This window comes from Oryctolagus cuniculus, chromosome 5, assembly GCF_051225735.1.
Source record: "Oryctolagus cuniculus isolate XC-2025 breed Fujian yellow rabbit chromosome 5, ASM5122573v1, whole genome shotgun sequence".
Taxonomy (NCBI): Eukaryota; Metazoa; Chordata; class Mammalia; order Lagomorpha; family Leporidae; genus Oryctolagus; species Oryctolagus cuniculus.
Window position 1 is genome coordinate 25,745,206 of NC_142871.1, and position 22,740 is coordinate 25,767,945.

At 38.5% G+C, this 22,740-nt stretch overlaps 1 protein-coding gene across 25 annotated transcripts in view; it reads left to right on the forward strand.

Annotated features, from left to right (window-relative positions):
• HIVEP2 (HIVEP zinc finger 2) overlaps window positions 1-22,740 on the forward strand; it is a 214,846-nt gene that overhangs the window by 114,153 nt on the left and 77,953 nt on the right. For 13 of the 25 annotated variants that reach the window (XM_051855303.3, XM_070073488.2, XM_051855304.3 and 10 more), the window contains one exon: window positions 4,029-4,149. The exons of 7 other annotated variants lie outside the window; for them this stretch is intronic. The gene's annotated coding sequence lies outside the window, so the exon portion shown is untranslated. Of the gene's footprint in view, window positions 1-4,028; window positions 4,150-4,249; window positions 4,325-22,740 lie in introns of all 25 variants that reach the window. 5 more of the 25 variants (XM_089333692.1, XM_070073483.2, XM_070073484.2 and 2 more) reach the window with 2 other exon arrangements.

Genomic DNA, 22,740 nt, shown 5'->3' on the forward strand with positions numbered 1-22,740 from the left:
AAGTATTTCAGCCACCTGTTTGGTGAGAGCTGAATGCTTGTCTGCCACTGATAGCTTTATAAGTAATTTCAGTCTCTTGACATCAGTATGGCTAGACATATGAAGTCCATAAAATATTTCTACTTTTTGATTTACTGATCCTATTTTACATATGATTTTAAGGAGAAAACAGTGTTTCTAGTGTTGCCAATAAATAAGAACATTTGAAATGTTCCCCACGGAACATTAAGGGAATGCCTTTGTGTTGATCCTGTGGAAGATGCCATGACTGGTAAGAATGAGAACCATGTAACATGCATGGAGATAGAGAATGCGTTTACAAAATGTTAAATGAAAAAAAAAAAACCAGAATGTGACATTATTGTGTGCATTATGAGCACATCTATGTGAAAATATGCTTACATAGGGACAGATGTAAAAAATACAATCGCCCTTCCATAAATGCCATCCCACTCCCATGGATTAAATCAAGAGAAGACTGACAATATTCAGAAAAAAATTCACATCCATACTGAATGTGTACAGACTTCTTTTCTTGTAATTATTTCTTAAACCTAAATTGTAACTATTTTCGTAGCATTTACATTGTATTAGGTACTATATATAATCTAAAGATGACTTAAACTGTACAAGAGGATTGGCATAAATTATAAACAAATACTACATTATTTTATATGAGAGACTTGAACATCCTTAGATTTTGGTATCCTGGTGAGACAAGAGTCCTGGAAGCAAGCCCCCATTGAAGGCCAAATGTAATGTTAAAATGAAAATCACTAGATCATTGTTAAGATATGTATGTTACATCTATGAAAGTAGTTCTGCTTGGGTAATGGAAGTAGAGATGTTCTTCTAATTAAAATGTCATCAATAACATAACTAACTATTGGGCCTAGTTACTACTAAGTAGCCATTGGAGCACTGCTTCTCAAATGTTGCTGTGAAACCCTGAGAACATTATGTCAAGATAGCTGTGGTGTGTGACTGCCTCAAGTACTTGGTTTTTCATTTTCTTTTCCTGGTTTTTAGTAGGTTTGTAAGGAGGCAAGTTGATTGTAACCATGATGGAGAAAATAGTGCTGAGCCTGTCTATTCTCTCATTCTATCCTTTACTGTCTTCCTTTCTCTCCTACCCCAAACTGAGAAGCAAAGTTAAAATAACTGGAACTGAATCAACTTCTGGTTAATATGGTTGAATTTCTATCTTTGAGAGGCAGAGCAGCTCCATGATGTACAGGGAGCAATGCTGGAATAACAGTTAAGAAACAGGATTCTAGTTTCATGCCTTTGGGCCAGCGACTGTAACCCCCTGAGCCCCAGTTTCATCATCAACTAAAGAGTAGTTGATGACCAGGAAGGATTAGTCCAGTTCCACAAAGACATTATGACTCATAAGGTTACTCCAGGGTACAGTTTACTATTGGAAGGACTTCCAAGAGAGCTAACTTACTGTGTTCAGTGTTGCAACAGCACTGTCAACTGAACTACTTTCCTGGCAAACGGGGGGAGCCTGGTTCCTGTGTACCACCTGGGATAAACCATTTGGCTACAGAAAGCCATTCAAGCCCAGCATTGTGGTTTCATCTGATTTATTACACACAAATAACTGAAACAGACCAACTGGGGACAAGCATGATCAAATATTAGCTAATGATAAATCACTCCATTGTTTAGACCATGTAACTGAGAGAAATACAAACTTCAGGTATATTTAGACTTTCTGATAAAGTCAAAATACCATGGATAGAGGGTCTTGGGGTTTTTTTCTCCAAGGTTGGTAGAGCAGGTAGTAAACACAAAGGAAAGGTTAAGAAATTTAAACTCGACTTCTTTGATCATGCTGTACAGTTACTTGAGGTGTTGTGTTGGTGTGTGTTATAGAAACTGTAAAGAATCTTTGACCTTACGTCAGGTGTCATTGTTCGTTTGAAGGAAATGAGAATTCCTGGAGAAAGGTTGTATGGTGGTTTGTACACTTTGAGGCTTACCTGTTATCTGCTACCCAGCAGTCGACTTGTATCTTCTGTGCTAATCAGTGACAGTAGTGGAACTGAATCATCCATGCATATGGTAGTGTATTTTGTACACTGCTTTTGAACTTTGATATGAGAGGCTCATGCCACTGCTTTTAGGCATGCTGTAGAGACTAGAAAAATTCCTAAGTCATTTGAAATCATGGACCACTCAGATAACCATAGTTAGATAGAAACATTATCATTCTTAATGTAAGACTGGTGAAGAATCTTTTAACACATTAGCTTAATGACTGTCTGGGCTCAAGACGTTTAAGACTGGAGGTCAAGAACTACATAATATAAGAAAACAGTACTCTATCTAAGAAATGCCCAAGAACTTGGTTGATCTAGACTTTTGTACAGATCAGTTTCACATTGTACAATGAAAAAAATCAATGGGAGAAGAGTTTTAGGAGTCTTTGTTTGATCTGGATCATAAGGGAAGTGTACTAGTTCTTCCCTGGAAAATGTCTTGTTAAACAGTGTTCTACCTTCTGCAGAAAACTATCCTGGCAAGTATGTAGTAGTGATTTATGAAGCCAGCTACCCAGCATTATTTGAGATAGCCTGTATAACTTTTCCATAAAATGCCAGGAAAAGTAAAGAAATACCTTCCCAGCTTAGCTATTCAAATGCAAAAAATGTGTGCCTTGTGCTGCTTTGTGAATGGTTGTTTAGAGAATTGTGTTTGTCATATATGTATAACTTAAAATAACCGACCCATTTGATACATATCTTGTGATACTTACAGCAAGAACTCTTTGATAATAACTCTATTTATCTTTGTTAATGAAGAAGTCTTTTGACTTCCTGAATGACTGTTTCTTGAATAGTAATAAGACTAGAATCTGGACATGATTTCTTCTCAGTATTTATAATTATCACTACTTGTCTTTCCCACTGTTAGCAATGTTTCTTCTTTTTTGAGCAATTACCATCTAATACTGATGGATAGCATATCTATTTCAACCTTTATGTTTTTCATACTGAGATACTGAATAAATTTTATTAATGTATATAATGGAATTGAGGGCTGGCAGTATGTGGTTAATTATGCATTGCAAAATAAAAATCATATATTTATGGCTTTAGAATATGGCTTTGAAATTTCACTTGAATTTAGCTGTGTTTGATGTTCTGGGAATTTTTAGTGTTAGTGTGCTTTAACATACTAAATCTGTCCTGGGGAGACCTGATTCTGGAGTAGCTGGAAGCTGTCCAATTTTCTGTCTCACTTCTGCTTAACCTCCCAGCATTTATTTTAGGCTCTCTCCAGTTGAGATATTGCTTGCTTTCTCTCAAACCTTCTCTGGGAGCTGAGATAGTAACTTAGTGTTTGAACTTTAAAAAGGATTTCTGGTGGTAAAATGAGTAGAATAAATAGATATTGTTGATAAACCATAATTAAGCTGTTTATAAGTCTTTATTAACATTTACTAAACACTTTCTATGGGAGATGAGGTATCATTTTCAGAATGATTCAGAAATTCACAGTAGTGAATTTTCTCCACGACTTCTTGACCATTATTGATGTTCAAATGATCTGTCCGGGTATTAGTTTCTATGCCTCAACAGAGATTGCTTGCAGCTATTTCTTAATAGCTTTCCAGAACTGCAACTTACAAATTATTGCATGTGTATAGTCTAAGAATCAATGATTATAATTCCAAAGCAATCATTTTGCATCCTCCCTCATTTCTAATTTTAATATCCTAACCAATATTAGATAGCCATCATTTACAAGTGCCAGTTGGTACTGAAAATAAACTCTTCTGCTCTCACACTTTATTTTGCATCATTTTACTGTGTTTTCTGTCCTTAAACATTCATTTTACCCCAAACTGAAAAATTTAGTTGAGTTGCTAGGTGCTTTTGGTGTCATAGTTTTAAGTAGCACAGTAACTTAGAAAAAGGGATAATAATAAGCTTGTTTTGATTTTTGCATTAACATATAGACCATATGATGCTGCTCTAGTTTAAATGCCATTTTTTTTTGTTTTTTATCCTCATTAGGTGGAATCTTTGAAGTTTTTAAAAGATGATGATAATCAGATCTACTTGAAAAATTAACTGAATTGATTTGGTTGGAATACTTTTTTGTTTGTTAATCGATTCTTTAACATTCAGCCACTAGGTAAGTTGAGCCAAGTAATTTATATGTGGTTTGATTTAAACGTTATTGGAAAGCTTTGTCAAGTACAATATTAAGTAAGCTCTGTATTAAATTTTGACAGTAATGATTTGAGGTCATCAAAACCTGTGATAGATGCCTGCTAATGAACGTATTTGTAAGTCTTTACTGTATTTTTGTAAGTATCTTAATTTCAGTTGAGAATAGAAAATATTGTCATTTATAGTTTGAAAGCAGTTATTTGATTTACTGTTTTAATGATGATTTACTTGTAATCTTGAAGCAATGTGAGAATATCAGATTTTACTTTGAGTGAGATTTTTATGGGTAATTATACTGTATCTTATCAAATTCAAATCTTAAGTATGAACTTTCTGAGAAAATTAACATCATTCTTTATTTTAAAGCAGTTTCATTTGACAAAAAGTTTGATTTCTATTGTAAGCCTAGAAATGTTAAGTAAAGACTTGCTAAATTCAACTTCCTTGTTGCACTGTGATGCTGTATAAAGCTCCCGAGGTAGGCAACTTGTAACCAGGAAGAGTTTAGGCTTTTAGCAAATTATTGGTACTGCCAAGACAGAATTTAGTGGGAACAGGACTTTGGCTACTGTTAAAATGTCAGTATAGTAAAGCCTGCTCTGTCAAACAGATTTTTGGCATCAGAAGTTTAAATGATACTGATTTTAGGGCTTGGCATTTTTTTTTTAATCCAGGCAAACTCATGCTTTAATTAACCCTTTACACAGTAACAGAAAATTTGGAGAAAAAATTGAGTGTTCCTAATTTAGGTTTCAAGGTTTGAGTTTCTAAAATTCTAAATTTTATTCATGATTCTAAAATTGTACAGCTTTTTGGTTAATTTTGCTCCAAATAAACTGGAAGTATTTAAAACCCAATGAACAATAATAATAAGAGAAAAGTGTCTAATCATTTGGGGAGCTGACTTGCAAACCAAACCAACTACTAGTGTCTGTGTTACCTGTGAACACTGTATGTGCTGGTTTTCAGTGATGCTGTTATACATTGTGCAGTGCCAGCTGTGGCCCTTAGCTTTGTCTAAAACAATCTCCCTGAAGGCAACTGCCCTGGAATCTGATTTATAAGCTATAGAGCATCCAGTGAATGTAGAAATATCAGATGTGGAAACTCCAGAGTGTCTTCCTATTCTGCCTATGATGTTCATTATTCAATATTCATTTGTGACCAGTAATTTTATTGTTACAGGCACTTAGTGCTGTTTGGAAAACTTTTGGTATAATTAAAGGGATATAAGGCAGTTAGACAAAAACTCATCAGGAAGAGAGATGTTTAGAGTTTCAAAAGCAAAAAGCTTTAATTTCTTCAATAGCTGTAATAGAGGTTAGCAAATGAAAATTAATGCTCTGACTCACTAACTTAAATGCCTTTGTCTGCTGCATTTAATTTTCCATCTACTCACAGACTTGACTTCTACAGTTATTCCCAAAGTACGCCCCTTTCCCCTGCCCAGTGTTCAGGTTAAATTTCAACTGGTGGTACCAAATTTAAATTGCTTTTAAGAGACTGCCTTTTAAATGCCTCTGGAGACTAGACAATTGCTGGGGCCTTCAGTACAGAGGGCTTGCTTGCTTAGCCTGCTGTGAATTCTGGGTTCCAGAGGTATAGTCAGCTCACTGGGGTCACTGTGCTTCAGAATGATTATACTTTTGTGTTAAATAAGGATGATACTTAGTTCATAAGAGTCAGTGAATATTACTCACCTGGCAGGTAGTAGGAGCTCCATAACTAATAGTGATTGCAGTGCTAGTGGTTAGTCCATGCTAACAGCCACTCTGCAACATAAGAAGAATTATATTTTATTAATCACACGGCTGACTCTTCTGACTGTCAACATGGACCTAACTCATAGAGATGGTTACATTTTCTCAAACTAATAACTTTTCATTGTCGTTTGAAAGTCATTTCATTGGGAATTGTAAGCTTTTTACATGATGTGTATAGAATACATAATCAGTTGCTTTTCAGTGGCTTTATTTATCAGTGAACTCAGCCACATGCGTTAGCCTGAATGAGGACTTTTTCTGAAATAATAAAATTTTTAAATTTGCCCAGTTTTCCCTACTGTAAATTGGTGGTAAAAAGAAAACTATTTGCAAGAAAGGGAACTCCATAACCATTAGAATGATCTTCCTTATCTGGTATATTTTGTGAAAGACATCTTACTGTTTTCCTTAAAGTCATCAGTACTTTGGACTGGTGTTGACATTATTTATTTAAGGGGTTGTTAGCTGGAATCTGGACCTTAAACCGCATACTCAGATTTGTTTATGTTCTCTTATTACGTTGGATGTAACTTTTTAGAATTATGTAGTGATATTTCTTAGGAAGGAAGGTGAAAGATATTAACATTGATTGGACACATTTCATGAAGCCAGGTTCTGTGCGTAGGTGCACAGAACAATCTTTTTAAGCTAAGAATTAAGAATCACGTATTCATTTGAGAATACTCGGCTACAGAGCAATAATTAATTTGCTGAGAATTACATAGTTATTACAGTTTGTAAGTTTTGGATTCAGAAATGGTTAAAATCTTACTTTGAGAAATCTGAAATACATAATTCTGGGTTTTTTTTTTGTAGAAATGACTGTATTTTGTGATTTTTCCAGACTAATTGTTCATCCATCCACCTCTCTTTCCTCTTCTGATTTGCCTTCTCTATGTTTTGTTTTCTTGTTGTTAGTTATACTAATTAGGAAAATAGAGAGGAAAACGTTTAATTAAATCTATCTGGACACATTTTTAGCTAGTCTTATAAAGATACCAGAAGAGTGTGAATTAGATCTGCAGGTGTTTATGCATTTATCATAACTTCACCTGCTATCACAGATAACTCAGAATAGTCCTTGTGAGCTTCCATGTTTTGTGCCCCTAAAAATGCTTCTTTTTATACAGGGTCATATTAAAGCTTTTTAAATATATGCAGTTCTTCTGTTTGGGTTCTTTGTGTTTTAAGGTAACAGAAAAGGATGTCAGTATTTATGTTTGAGTATTTACAAACTGATGTGAAACCACAGGCTTCTCTGTGCTGCTTTGTTTTGCCACTGCAGCGTACAGGAGTGGAGCTCACGACTGTTAGCTTTCTGGGCTACATGGTTTCCTATTTCCAAAATGTTTTTCTTTCTACACAACTTGATTCTCCGTCTTTGTTTTCAGGCATTTCACCTGGCTATACCTTCAACTGTTCATGCATTTGGTAACTTATCCATTCATTGACTCATCGTCCAGCAAGCATTAATTAGATCAGTAGTATGAACGGGGTACATTTTGTTGCATAAGCATTCTGTAGCCATCTGAAACCCTGACTGAAGGTGGCTTTCATAGTATTTCATAGTATTCATAGTATTTCCTTCTATCTGTCCTCCCTCGTTCAGCTTGGGTATAGGGTGACTGTTTGGGAGAACCTCTCATCTTTCACTCTCCAAACAGAACCTACACAGCGGAATTTTTGAGACATGCACTAATATTTGGGTAACACGCTGCTGTTTACAAATAGCTTCCTTGTATATTATCTCATCTGAGGCATTAGCAGTTATATAGATATTACTCATATTTTATTTTATGATGAGGCAATGGAGACTGGTGGGGATGGGAGTGGAGTTACAGGTGAGTGATTTACTCAAAGTCACAGAACTAGTGAGTCATGGAACCAGAATTCAACACCGGTTCTCCTGACTTCAGATTATATGTCATGTTCACTGAGAGGTCACACCAGTCTGCTGGGCTGCTAGTGGTTAAATATTAGAACTTTTTTTGACATGTTGTTGAGTGTGATTCATATGAAGAAAGAGAAGCCATATTTAAATTTGGGGGGGAGAATCAGAACTCATACGATTGAGAAATTTGAGGCACTCCATGTAGAATGTGTATTTTCCAGACCTCTGAAGGTATCAGCTAGCTGAGGGCAGTAACTCTTACATTTACCCAGTCACCTCCCTAGATCTGAGAATCTCAGAATCTTCAAGCAACATCTTTATACTTGATAGTCAAGAGTGACTATCAATCCCTAAATTGGGTATTGGACAAAATCCCCACTTATAGACCTTTATTTATATGTGAGCCTGATCAGCTTCTTATCTGTGATTTGCCAAAAGACAAAAACTTTCTGAATTGCATTTTCTGCCTCATCTATTATTTGTTTATTAGTTAATGTATTTCACTGATGTCAGAGTGTGGTTAATTCTCTTATTTCAGTATTGTTTATCCTCTTGTTTTCTTTCATCTGCTCTCAGAATTCCCATAACACTTAATATGTCTCCCATGTCACTTTTTTGTCTGTATTTTTGTGCTTACAAAGTGATTAAGGTGAAATTTTTATCTCACATTCTATACTGTAAGGGACAAAATAGTTCTTCATTGTGTTGGTGTCCTCTTTGGTCTTTTAAAAGTGATGACTGAGAAACAAGTAAATGCCTAATTAAGCAGTTATTGAATTTAATAAAAATATTTTTTGACAGGCAGAGTTAGACAGTGAGAGAGAGACAGAGAGAAAGGTCTTCCTTTTTCCATTGGTTCACCCCCACAAATGGCCGCTATGGCCGGCGTGCTGCGGCTGGTGTACTGCGCCGATCCGAAGCCATTAGCCAGGTGCCTCTTCCTGGTCTCCCATGTGGGTGCAGGGCCCAAGCACTTGGGCCATCCTCCACTGCCTTCCCGGGCCACAGCAGAGAGCTGGACTGGACGAGGAGCAACCGGGACAGAATCCGGCGCCCCAACCGGGACTAGAACATGGGGTGCTGGCGCTGCAGGTGGAGGATTAGCCAAGTGAGCCACGGCGCCAGCAATAAAAATATTTTCTATGAGTTTTAAAATCTTTTGGTGGCCTGAAAAACTGATGCCCAGGCACATATTTAATCTTAATTATGTGAGTGATATCAATCAGCACATCTGATATTTATTAAATATCTAGAGCAGAGTCATAGGAACAAATTTCTGAATTTTTGATGATGTTTTAATGCAAAAAGACTGTTTTTAAAGTAAAATAATAACCCTCTTCCCCACAAAATAAATAAAACTAAATCAAGGCACCTACATTCTCACACAAGCATGTATTCTTTTCCTTGTCTTGACCATGAAAGCAAAAATTTCGTAGCTATTGTTTTCTACGAAACTGTAACTGAAATTTGTGGTCCTCTGATTTTATAATCTTCTTTCCTACTCAGATCCTAGTGTCTGAACATTCAGCCCCCTCTGTAGGGTCCTCTGGAATGATTAAAGGGCTCAGACTTTGAAGGCTTAAAAGATTTAATGAGATAACCTAAAATATGGCCTCAGAATGTCAGGGATCCCTGGAAGAAAGAAGCAGGTGCCAGCGTCAAGTGAAGGCAGAGCACAGCTGTCCTGGGTGCAGGGTTAAGGGCTGTGCACACATGGGATCTGGCTGTGCTGGCTGTGCTGGGAGGCCCACGACTGCTCCCGTGCAGAGGAGTGGTGCACTCAGCGCTGTGATTTAGGAAGATCGTTCTGGCAGGGCTGTGTTGGATGGCAGTGGCGTAGGGAGTGGAAGTGAGGGTGGAGTGAGTGGGTGCAGCCATCAGTGCAAGCACAGAGCCACCTAAGAGGCACTTCCATGAATTCCCACCGGGAATTGTCACCTGATGTGTGCTCTTTGGGGGCTCCTCCCACACTTAGATCACAGATGAAGGCACTGCACAAAACACTTGAGTGAATACTTGAATCCTAAGTACAGAGAATTGCTTCTGACTTGACTTCCTCCAGTCTTCCCCCTCAGTTCTTCATTTTGCATATTTTGCATTATGGTGCCCTTGGGGCTTCAGCTAAAGATTATTTTCCTTAAGTCTATTTTGATGCTTTCTTAACAGGTCAATGCCTCTGATAATTGTCCCTGGATTCCATGTATCCAAAGGCACTGGGCCCAGACCTGTCCTTTGGAAATTTGCCACGTGGACCCAGAGTAACTTCTGATCTTTGTGCAGTGGGAGGTCAGACAACAATTCAGGGTCTGAGTTGGAGTGGAAGTGGAAAAGATTGATAGGCTGCACACAATGTGAGGGAAAGTGCACAGGAAGCCTGTGTAGGACTGCCTGACTGAGGATGGGAGAGGGCGTGTGTGTGTGTGTGTGTGTGTGTGTGTGTGCAGTGTGCGGGTGGGAAGCAGGAAAAAGCTGTCAGTGATGACTTCAGGCTTTGAGCCTGGGAGTTTGAATATTACTTTTAATAGAAGAAGGGAGATAAAGAGAGAAGCTGGTATGAAAAGCCGTGTGATGAATTTGCACACCAGTTGAAAAGCATGAATTTGATCGTCCACCTACAAAAGTATAAATTTTATATGACTTAACTTTTCTTTTTCCAGGCAGGAATTTCAGGGGGCTTCTTCCTCTTCTTGCTGACCTTTTGGCTCCTTAAATGTTTACAAGAACTTAACATGGTTTTAGATCTTCTCAACCTTAACCCGCTGAAATCCCCCACAAATTCACTTCCTCAGGGACATGTGTACATGTCAGAGATGTCACAGCAGCCAGAAGTGTGCTTTTCAGCCTCCTAAAATACAAACGTAGAGGAAAAATAGCTATCTTTTCATTTTGAAGAGCATGGTCGTTGCCATCTCACGACTTGCTGAAATAGCACAGCAAAGGAATGTCTCTTGGCAGACCTGCACCATCTACGCAAACACACGCGCATCTCCTTCTCCATGGTGTATGTGACTGAGGCAGTGTAATTCATGCAAGCGGAGGGGTGGCTTAACTGAGCACTCACATCTGAAAGAAACCTACCAGCCTGTTGAACCTAAAGTTACCCTCTCAATTGGTGGTATTTCTAACAACAGAAAACATTAGTTTCTTAATTTGATGAGAGCAATGAGTTGTTCAGTTCCAGTATTATCCACCCCATTGCCGTCCACAAAGAGTTTCTAAATTTCAGAAGAGATACTCTTGATTAAATTGTTTAAGAGCTTATAATGATCCTGTAATTACCATTTGTCATTACCTTCTGTACTAATGATTAAAGCAAACATTTAATAAGTAGGGGGCAGTAAGTATATTTTAGATCTTGAGCCATAAAAAGATTTCCATTAACAGAATGCTTTGTGCACAAATAAATTATTCATTGACTGTAGCAGAGCTTGATTCTGTCATCAGTCTTAATGGAAATTTTGAGAACACCAGTCCTCACAGACACCAACACTCAGTTAGCTTGAGTTCCCATTCTTCTTACATGGTACCTGAGCATATTTGGCTATTTGTAAAAGCTTTAGTTCAGTTAAATTCCATGAATATTTACGGAATCTCTTCCATGTGAATTGAGTATTCTGGTGTTGAGGAAGAACACAAAGATGAGCAGGTCTGCATTTCAGCCTTCAAGTTGGTTATACACCCTAAAACTCAGATAAGACTGCTGTATACCTGGCTTGGATATAAGGAAGCTTACAGTAGTAGTAGAAGCTTATAATAGTACCCTCAGAGATGAATAAATGAAATGCTATGTAAATTCAGAGGGGGAAAGAAGTCATTTTCTCATAGGTATGTTGGGGTTGGGGGCTTGAGATCAGAAATATTCCTGAAGAAGGATTTAAAGATGGGCAAAATATTGACAAGGGGAGAGAATTACATTCACACAAGCAGAGAGATGGAATAGATAATATTGATATGAACATGGAATGAAAAGTAACTTGGTATGTCTGGAAGATAGATTGGTTAAGTGGAAAGGAAACGAAAAAGAAAAAAGAGGCAGGGAGGGCATGGAGAGATCTAGAGAGCATAGTATGCCTTGAATATAGCTAGCACGTCAGTATAGTAGGCATTAGAGAACCTGTACCAACTCTTGAGCTAAGGAATAACATGGTGGTTGCCTTATGTTTTTGAAAGAGCTATCTGTCCACTGAAGATAGCATCACAGAAAGAAAGTTGGAGAACCTGGATGTAGCAAGCTAGAAAGCTATTGGAATCATCTCCAAGAGGTAATCTTAGTTAAGTTCTGAACTAGGATTGGGGCCCGGATTCTGTCCCGGTTGCCCCCCTTCCAGGCCAGCTCTCTGCTATGGCCCGGGAGTGCAGTAGAGGATGGCCCAAGTGCTTGGGCCCTGCACCCCATGGGAGACCAGGATAAGCACCTGGTTCCTGCCTTCGGATCAGCGCGGTGCGCCGGCCGCAGTGGCCATTGGAGGGTGAACCAAGGGCAAAAGGAAGACCTTTCTCTCGGTCTCTCTCACTGTTCACTCTGCCTGTCAAAAAAAAAAAAAAAGTTCTGAACTGTAATAAGAACACAAAGGAGGGGACACAAGGGAGACAAAGTAGATGCAGTGTCTGTAAGTTTTGATATATAATTGGCTCTGAAGGGTGGGAAACAGGAAGAAAGTAAAGATTCAACTCAACATCTTTGGTATGCTTTTGAGCTAATTTGTGTTTCTGGAAAACCAACCAAGTATGAGATGTGCATGGCACTGAGGTGTGCATTTGAAAAGTGAGACTGGTCTTTTTGTCAAATAGCTGAACACTTAGTTGAAGATATAAAACAAAAACAGGCCATTATTAGTGGTGATGGAAGTTGAGTAAAGGGTTCTGACATTGGAAAAGTGGGAAGCTTTTCATGGAGAAAACACTTCAACTGGACTATCAAACAGAAGCTTCCAAAGTATGTTAACTGTCAGAAATATAGCTGAAAAACTAAGAAAGGCAGGTCAGGCTAAGGGAGGAGGGACTTTATAGAGAGCAGGGCTCTTACTGAGTGCCTCCACATGTCAGATACTGAGCTTAGCTCTGTATTTAAGGGAAGTGTGTTCACAGTGTATAATGCTGCAGAGTTAGCACCAGTGTTGTGATCTACTAGGGTCAACAGATTTGGCGACTTAAGGATTGCAGGTGGCTTTGAAGAGATTTCAGTATAAAAGAGTTATGGAATTGTTCCTAAGGTTGTTACTTGTCTGGATGACATAAATTAAATATACCAAATGAGAGAAGACTGAGCCTTTTCTCAGTGATTTCCCCTGGATGGGTAAAGTTTATTTGTCCCTCAATAGATCCCCATGCTCTTGCTGTCTTAAGAGGCATCACTGCAGAACATGCTAGTCCTGACATGTCTGTGTAAAGTTTAAAATACTGCAGAAACGTTAGACTCTCAGTTTGTTTTCACAAATCAAAGTCCTTTACACTTGCTACCAGCTTCCCTCCTCCTCCGTGCTTCCTCCTTCCTCCTTCCCACTCCTTCCATTTGGGCACCCAGCTGATAATGGTGAGCACATTCACCACACCCTTGGCTTCGTGTCAGGGAAGTCCTCGGGCTCTCCTTGGCTCCTGTCCCATGTGGAAGGAGATTTCCATGGAGAACAATGTAGGGAAGTGCGTGCGTATGAGAGCACTCACACACACACACACATGCGCACACACACAGTTTTTTTTTCCTGTCTTGAAGGATATTTATGTGCCAATAAGTAGACAAAACACAGTCATACTCAGGCGTAGAGGGTCACACCCAACCTGAGGAAACACAGGACAAGGATGCAGTATTTTATAGGAGGTGGTAAGGATATTCTTAATAATTTCACATTTGAGAGTAATAATAGAACTTGTTAAAGAAAATTTAAAAAATTAGTTAAGATGAATAGTCTATTAACATAGAATGTAAAGGGCTGGGATTTTTTTTCCTCATGGTTATATTTTATTGATTTGTGTTTTATTTTTTCCCCAAGCAATTGTTAGAGACAACTGGGCACAATGAAAAAACTTTAACAGAGGCATATATACATTAGTTCAATCACATCAAACTACTCCATAATTTCAAGGAATATAATGAGAGAAATTGAAGTAAGTGATAAAACAGAGGACGAAGCAATTGTTCCTTAAACCCATAAAGGCACTAAATTATGTGAAAATAATATGTTCATAATCATTCATTCACTTATTTACAAGGCTTACTGAGTTCCTATTTTTATTTTTCTAAAGGGTTTCTTTTTAAATTTATTTAAAAGACAGAGTTACAGGGTTGGGGGGAAAGAGTGAGAGAGAGAGAAAGAGAGAGAGAGAGGTCTTCCATCTACTGGTTCATTCCCCAATGGCTGCAACATGCTGGGTTGGGCCAAGTTGAAGCCAGGAGCCAAGAGCTTCTTCTGGGTCTCTCACATGGGTGTAGGGGCCAAAGTACTTGGGCTGTCCCCTCCTGCTTTCCCAAGTGCATTAAGCAGGGAGGTAGATTGAAATGGAGCAGCTGGCTCTCAAACCTATGCCCATATGGGCCGCCAGCACTGTAGGCAGCAACTTAACCAGCTGTGCCATAATGCTGGCCCCTGAGTTCCTGTTTTAACTGGGCTTGGGGTTGAGAAATATTGCTAGATAGAAAATAGGCATGCATAATGTTAGATGCAATAGCCAATTTAAGTAAGGTTCTCTAGTTTATAAGCATACAGCTTCTTTGAAAGGTTAGTATTAGAGATTAATGTTTTTACAGCACTCTGGCCTCAGAATCAGCTCTTAAGGCATTTGGATCTGACTGAAAAGCCCATGAGAGTATTTCAGGCATGGAAAGCCAAGACACTCTGGCAAAACAAACAAACAAACAAACAAAAAAACAAAACCCTAAATGAAAGATCTTTGCGAGTAAGATCCCAGTGGAAAGAACAGGTCATCAAAGAAGGAGGTACCTTTCTCTGAAGGGAGGAAAGAACTTCCACTTTGACTATGACCTTGTCTAAATATGATCAGAGTCAGTGAACTCAAAAGGTTTCCATAGCCTTGGCAATTCATGACAAGAGCCTAGGGTGATTACTGAGGCCATAAACAAGAGTGTCAATTTGTTAAGTCACCAACAGGAGTCACTGTGCACTTACTCCTCATGTAGGATCTCTGTCCTTAATGTGCTGTACATTGTGATTTAATGCTATAACTAGTACTCAAACAGTATTTTTCACTTTGTGTTTCTATGTGGGTGCAAACTGTTGAAATCTTTACTTAATATATGCTAAATTGATCTTCTGTATATAAAGAGAATTGAAAATGAATCTTGATGTGAATGGAATGGGAGAGGAAGTGGGAGAGGGGAGGGTTGCGGGTTGGAGAGAAGTTATGGGGGGAAAAAGCCATTGTAATCCATGAGTTGTACTTTGGAAATTTATACTCATTAAATAAAAGTTAAAAAGAATATAAAAAAGAGACTGATGTTTTTACTCCACAAAATTATTCTCTGTCATTTTGAATCCAAAAATTCATTCCACCTGCTGGGGTACAACAAACTACCTGTAAGGTTAATGACAGTGTGAATCCTCAGAGCTTCCAAAAAAATTGTCATGCATTTTCTCTAGGCTTTCTATATCACAGCATTGGCATGCACCCTTCTTGAGGATTGAGCTAGCATAATGTCTTCATAGCTCATTTCCCTCTCTTACTGAAAGCTCTGTGATAGATGGCATCAGTGTGTTCATGTGTACAAGTAAATATACTCAAGGATTTCTCCAAATGTAGGGGCATTCCACCTTTGGAAGCACTGGCAAAATGTTTTCAACCAGTGTTGAAGCTCTGAAGTATGAGGGCCCACTGGGCCTGGGAGGCTTAAGCCAATCTCTTAGAGTGCAGTAAATATGGGAGTGTGAAGTCTCTTACCAAGGAGTCATTTCTCTTCCCACCCCCTTATTGTTATGATTACCTCTCCTCTTCTCATTTTTATCATTTCCTACTGACAGTTGTGGCTGGCAGATTTGGGTTTTGCAGGATTTATCCTATTTTTGTTTTCATTTATGATATATGATTAAAAATCTTTACTTTTTTTCTTACTTGTTTTGCAGCACATATTTGTGGCTATTTGAGCCCAGTGTAAAATGTCACCAAGTTCATCCATAAAATAGAAACTCAAGTTGAACTAAGAGACCTACAGGGTCTTTGTAATAGAACTCTTATTTTTGAGTCATTTTGTTTCCAACACAAATAAAAATACATGCGCATAATATATGTATAGATGGCAATGATTTTCATTTTGTCCAAATATAAATTTAGAGTTCTATAGTTGATGAACATATTAGCATATGTTTTCATCAAGTTACTAAAACATTTGATCTGTGTTAATTTGGAAGTTTTTTATGCATATTTTAAGAATGTTACAATCCAGATTTGGAACTATTTATTTGGTGAGTTAAAATGTTTATTTGGGTATTTTTTTTAATTCTAGAAAGGAGAAAAACTCAATTTTACATTGGTATTATTTTCTGAGCACGGTGTATTTATGCCGGCATTGTCATCTAAAGCATACATGAGAGTGCTTTCATGAAAAATGAAATTAAACCTAAGTTTATTTTGACACCAACCAACTTTGAAATCCACACAGTTTTTTTTTTAAAGATTTATTTATTTATTTGAAAGTCAAAGTTACACACAGAGAGAAGGAGAGGCAGAGAAAGAAAGAGATCCATCCACTGGTTCACTCCCCAGTAGGCTGCAACGACTGGAGCTTTGCTGATCAGGAGCCAGGAGCCAGAAGCCTCTTCTGGGTTTCCCATGTGAGTTGAATGGTTCCAAGGACTTGGGTCTTCTTCCACTGCTTTCCCAGGCCATAGAAGAGAGCTGGATTGGAAGTGGAACAGCCAGGACTCGAACCGGCGCCCATATGGTATGCCAGCACTGCAGGCAGCAGCTTTACACGCTATGCCACAACACCGGCCCCCACACATAGTATTTTTCCTAAAACACATTTTCTATGAACTTTTAGAATACTCTTTATTATTTCTTCTTACACCTATTATTGGTAGCCTCAAAGGAGTGGACAAGAACTGGTTTGATGCTTGCATTTAGATCCTTGTATCTTTACACTGACGGAATGAATGTGTGATCTTACGATATATACAAGATAGACTAAAGGTTTTTTCTTTTAAAGATTTTATTTATTTATTTGAGATGTAGAGTTACAGATAGAGAGAGGGAGACACAGAAAGAAAGGTCGTCCATCTCCTGGTTCACTCCCCAAATCGCTGCAATGGCTGGAGCTGGGCTGATCCAAAGCCATAACCAGGAGCTACTTTCGCATCTCCCACATGGGTGCAGGGGCCCAAATACTTGGGCCATCTTCTGCTGCTTCTCCAGGCCACAAGCAGAGAACTGGATTGGAAGAGGAGCAGCCAGGACAGGAACTAGTGTCCATATGGGATGCCAGCACCACAGGTGGAAGCTTAGTCTACTATGCCACAGCGCTGGCAAGGTTTTTAAATGTGTTATTAATGGAGGTTACTAAACAATGTATGGAAACTTAAGGTTGTGAGTGGTTTTGATCAAGAAATATATAGTGGTGGGGGCTGGCACTGTGGCATAGCAGGTAAAACCGCCATCTGCAGGGCCAGCATCCCGTATGGGCGCTGGTTCAAGTCCCAGCTGCTCTACCGATCCAGCTGTCTGCTATGGCCTGGAAAAGCAGTGGAAGATGGCCCAAGTCCTTGGGCCTCTGCCCTTGTATGGGAGATCAGGAAGAAGCTATTGTATTCTGGCTTACAGTTAGCCCAGCTCCAGCCGTTGTGGCCATTTGAGAAATGAACCAGCGAGTGAAAGACCTCTCTGTCTCTCTGTAATTCTGCCTTTCAAATAAATAAATAAATCTTTTAAAAAAGAAATATGTAATGGCATCATTTTGATAATAAATAAAATTTTCTTTGATCATTCACAGAACAAAGGGGTATGGTCTTTTAAAATATCTGAAACTATGTATGTTTTTCTTCATTTTAAAAGTATTTATTTGTTTGAAAGGCAGAGTGACAGTGAGAGAGAGAGAAAGAGAAGTGGGGGGAGCTTGGGTGGGAAGGGAGAAACCTTCCATCCACTGGTCCACTCCCCAGATGTCCCCAACAGCCAGGGCTGGGTCAGGAACGCCATCCAACTCTCCCATGTGGGTGGCAGGAACCCAACTAATTGGACCATCATTTGCTGTCTCCAACGTGCATTAGCAGGAAGATGGATCAGAAGCAAAGCAGCCAGGACTCAAATCTGTACTCTGATATGACATGTAGGAGTTCCATGCCTTGAGTTAGTCCACTGCAAAACAACGCCCAGCTCATGCATGTTTTTAATTGTGTGTGTTGTGAGTCTTAACCAGCTGATGTAATAAGACTTGAAAAATATTGGTTAAAACTACAAAAAGCTTTGGTTTGAATGTCAAAAATTTTCTGCTAGTTAAAGTAAAAATGGAGCAACATGTTCACAGTCCTCATTTAAGCTGTTATTCTCTGGTTATTTAAATATGTACGTAAAAATTTCTTCTAAACTAAGAATTATATATTAAGTAACTATTTTAAGGAGATGATTTCAGATGCTGAAAAGGAATTTCTGAATCATATATAATATTAAGTGTTTGTGTTTGTTTTGAGAAGTGAGGTTGGAAGTGAGGTTGGCCTGTATAAGATTTGTTCACTTTGGATTTTGCTTAGAATATGGAAATGAACAGGTGGGTGAAAATAATTGAATAATTTATTTGATGGTGTTTATTATTAAATATTTATTAGATTATAATTTATTATATTTACATGTGCCCTGTTTCACTTGCATATGTTTAATGCATTTTGGAAATATGGTGAAAAAATAAATTAATCTATGTTAAAACGTGGCACGGAGAGTTCTTTAGAGCAGGTGCAATTATTTAACATTTTCTGAAGAACACATTTTTAATCTTTTTACTCATGATAATATTACTCAAATCCTCTCTTAGCAGACTTAGAGAACTCAGTTTAGACATATTCTATGTAATTTGTGCAGTGTGTAATTTCTCACATGAGACCTGCTTGAGTTTATGCATTTAATAATAGTATATAAAATAACATAAGAAAATGGCTTTATGTAATACAGTGATTTCTAAGTTTTATTATCTAACATTATTAAAACCTTAAGTAATTTCTGAATTGAATAATATCAGTAATATGACACTAATGTGACTACTTGGCAGCGCAGTGGGGGAAGAACTGAACTGTTAAGAATCTAAGTTTTTTGCCCTGGATGTCATTCAGTGACTCACAGACTTGGGGTAAGGAACTCAATCATTCCCTGGTTGAGTTCACCAAGCCTCTATCTTGATTGTGTGTGTGTGTATTTGTGTGTGTGTGTATGTGAGTGAGGGGGTCCTCAAAAAGTCTGTAGAAAATACATATTAAAAAGGAACTATGCGGACTGGTGCTGTGGCTCACTTGGCTAATCCTCCTCCTGCGGTGTCGACACCCCAGGTTCTAGTCCCGGTTGGGGTGCCAGGTGCTAGTCCTGGTTGCTCCTCTTCCAGTCCAGCTCTGTGCTGTGGCCTGAGAGGGCAGCAGAGGATGGCCCAAGTGCTTGGGTCCCTGCACCCGCATGGGAGACCAGGAGGAAGCACCTGGCTCCTGGCTTCAGATTGGCGCAGTGCCGGCCGTGGTGGCCATTAGGGGAGTGAACCAACGGAAGGAAGACCTTTCTCTCTGTCTCTCTCTCACTGTCTGTAACTTTCTCTCTGTCTCTCTCTCTCACTGTCTAACTCTGCATGTCAAAAAAAAAAAAAAAAAGGAACTATGCATATCTTTGAAAAATTTGTTGCACCAAAATAAACTTTTCTAATTCCATTTTTCCACAAACTCTTTGAAGTGCCCTGGATTCAGAATACTTTCAAAATTGTTTTTCAGTGCAAAACATGAAAGTCGAGACTCTATACAGATCTTCAAACAGAAAGAACTGGATCACTGTGATAAGGATTATTTGAGGGAGTCAGTCTCTGAATCCAGATGTTTAGGAAGTATCCTCTAAATGTCCAAGTGTGAAAGGGACAAGACTATATTCAAAACATTCATTGTGCTCATGGAAATTGCTGAAAAAAATAACTTTCTACAAGATTTATCTTAAAAGTTGAAGAACTGGATAGTGGGCAAAAATGTGAACGGGCACTTGCTTCCCTCTCTTGGCCTCTGAGGCCATTCTTCCTGCTGCATGGCCTTCAATTTGGCATTGAAATGCGTGCGAAGTATGGAGGTGGTGGAGTGTGTGGCAGGGGAGGACCTGGAGCCCTGGAGAAGACAAAGTAAAGATGCAAGGCAGCGGTGGGGGAGGGAACTGATGAGTGGTGTGTCTGCAAGCTGATGGACTTCATCAGGTTCACACTGCTGAATCCCGGTCTCCGTCACTGTTAGGATGTGTCTCCACTCCCTGATGTTCATTCGCTTTGTATCTGGCTTAGAGGGGACAGTGCCTTGACAAACTGGACCAGGAAGGGCATTGCTATTTCCACCCTAGCCCCTGGGACTGGATCTTAGCCATTGTGTTACTTGGTTATCAGGTATTTGCAGTAAACTTTGTGAGTTTCTGAATAAGAGTAGAGGCAGAAAACCTGATGGAACAGATTTCATGACAGTCTTGAAGGAAAACTGGTGATAAGCCAAGCTTGGTTTGGGCCTTAAGAACTTGCAACTGGAGAGAAGGTCATGGCTGCCAATCTTTGCTGGAGCCTCCAGGGTAAGAGGTCAAATGGAGGCCCACAAACTTTCTTCATTTGTTCAGTGATGAAATCTTTATTTGGAAAGAATCAGGTTGCCAAGGGAGTTTCGTCTGACCTGTTCAAGTTGTAGATTTGGTGAGGTTCATTTTCTGGCTTATTCTTATTGTTTTGAATAGTAATTAAGTCTTCATTAAATAAAGAATGTGCAGTGACCTGTTGGTGAATTTTTTGTGGTCGTATTTGACACGTGCTGTTTATTTTTATTGTTTGCAGCTTTAAAATTTAAGTAGACTGACTGCTTTTAGAGTTTCCAATGTTGTTTTTTTCTTTTTGAATTTTTGAACTCTAAAAGAGAAGATACAAGCAGTTTTCAAAGAGTTTATGGAAAAATCATATGGGAAAACTATGTGTTGTTTCAACATTCTTCATGTCAAAATGAACTTGTATTTTAATTTCATGTTCCATGAACTTTTTGAAGTGTCTTTGCACATATGCCAAATTCTCAACTTGTACTCATTCTCAGTGACCTAAGGGATTAAAAAGAAAATTTAATTGCCTTCAAAGTATACAAAATATCAATATATTTTAATTTAAATTAGAATTTATTTAAAAATTTAGATTAGAATAAATGTCAAAATTCATAAACTGTTTCTTATAAAATGTTTATTTAATGCATGTGTTTGTGTTGTGGAATTTCTAACACATGGTACCCAAACTTACATGTTAAAATTAAAAGACAATTAAATTTGTTATATTAAATAAATAAAACATCCTAAATCCCAAATTATGTAGATACTGTGAAGCTTTGAAATATAGTTTTTGGAAATTTAATTAAGCCCTCAATTATGTTTACAGATGTAAAACTATTTCTAGGTTTAGGTTTTTTCTAGGTTTAGTGTAAAATGCCCATGAAGAATGGGCCTCATATTTCATTCTATTTATATCTTTCAAATGTAAGACTAAGAAGAATTGCTTAATAGCAAAATGTTGTTCAGGTGCCATTTGTGATTTTTCAAAAGACTGCATGAATTCGCAAATAATTCTAGAACCATTGAACAAGAGCACTAGGAGAAATAAGAAAATGGATACTTGGCATACCTGTTATGCAAGAATCATGCCATTCAAGAAAAATAACTGGGTACTATTTCATTTCCTTTTTGTAAGCACTAATGCTACTTAGTTCTTCTCTTCTTTTGAAATGGTGTCTCCAGACTGTGCAGTGTCACAGCCCATGACCCTTCAGGGCATCCTAACTCAGTCATCTCAGTGCAAAATAGATTGGGAAACAAGCATTTCCTTGAGGACCCTCAATTGTTGAACTTAAGTTTAGAGTTATGGGACATCTAAATGGCAGCGATGATAGTGTCTCATATATTTTCCAATAAATTTATTTCTTGTGTTTGTTTGGGTTAAGGAATTTCTAACACATTGGGACCCAAGGCAAAAATAACCCTCCTGGCTGGGGGCACATGTGGGCATCAGCATTCTCACTGCAGAACCATCTGCACAAGTAGTAGAAGGGTTCCTTCCTGCGGCCACTAGGGGGAGCTAGCGCAGGAAGGAAGAAATGGCAGATAGTGGTGTGAGCAGCTGTCAGGCTGCCGGTGGGCTCTTTTAAGTCTCACTTGCTTGAATCCTAGGAATACTTACTTGGCTTGACTGACTTTCTAAGGAGAGTGGGGAGGTCCCGAGTGAGCAGGTGGGGCTGATATGGAAACTGTGGCTAATTGGTGCTACAGCCAATTCATACGTATTTGCTGTAAGCTGGTAGCTTGGTAGTGTCTGAGTAACTTATTTCCAAGTCAGTAAATGCCCCCTCCCTCTGTGGGGTCGGGATGAGGAAAGACACGTCTGTCCTGTAAATCTGTTTTTCTACACACAGTTGGAAAAGAGAGGGATAGTTTTATTTCTCTTTGTGAGTATTCTCTGTGGAGGAAGCCAGGGACACAATTTAATCATTCATCTTGGATGATTGAAATTACAGTGGGATTTACTATTTACCCTAGATGGAGGATCTTAACCACAGATGGACAGAATTCAGAGAATTTTGTTGAGAACAGAAAAACCTTGTTTTTTTACTCATTGCTAAGTGAACTTCAGCTCTCTCTTTGTAATTAATGAAGGCAACAAATGACAGGAGTAGTTTCAGCAGTGCCTATGACTTTGTCCCCAGTGGAAATCAAAGAT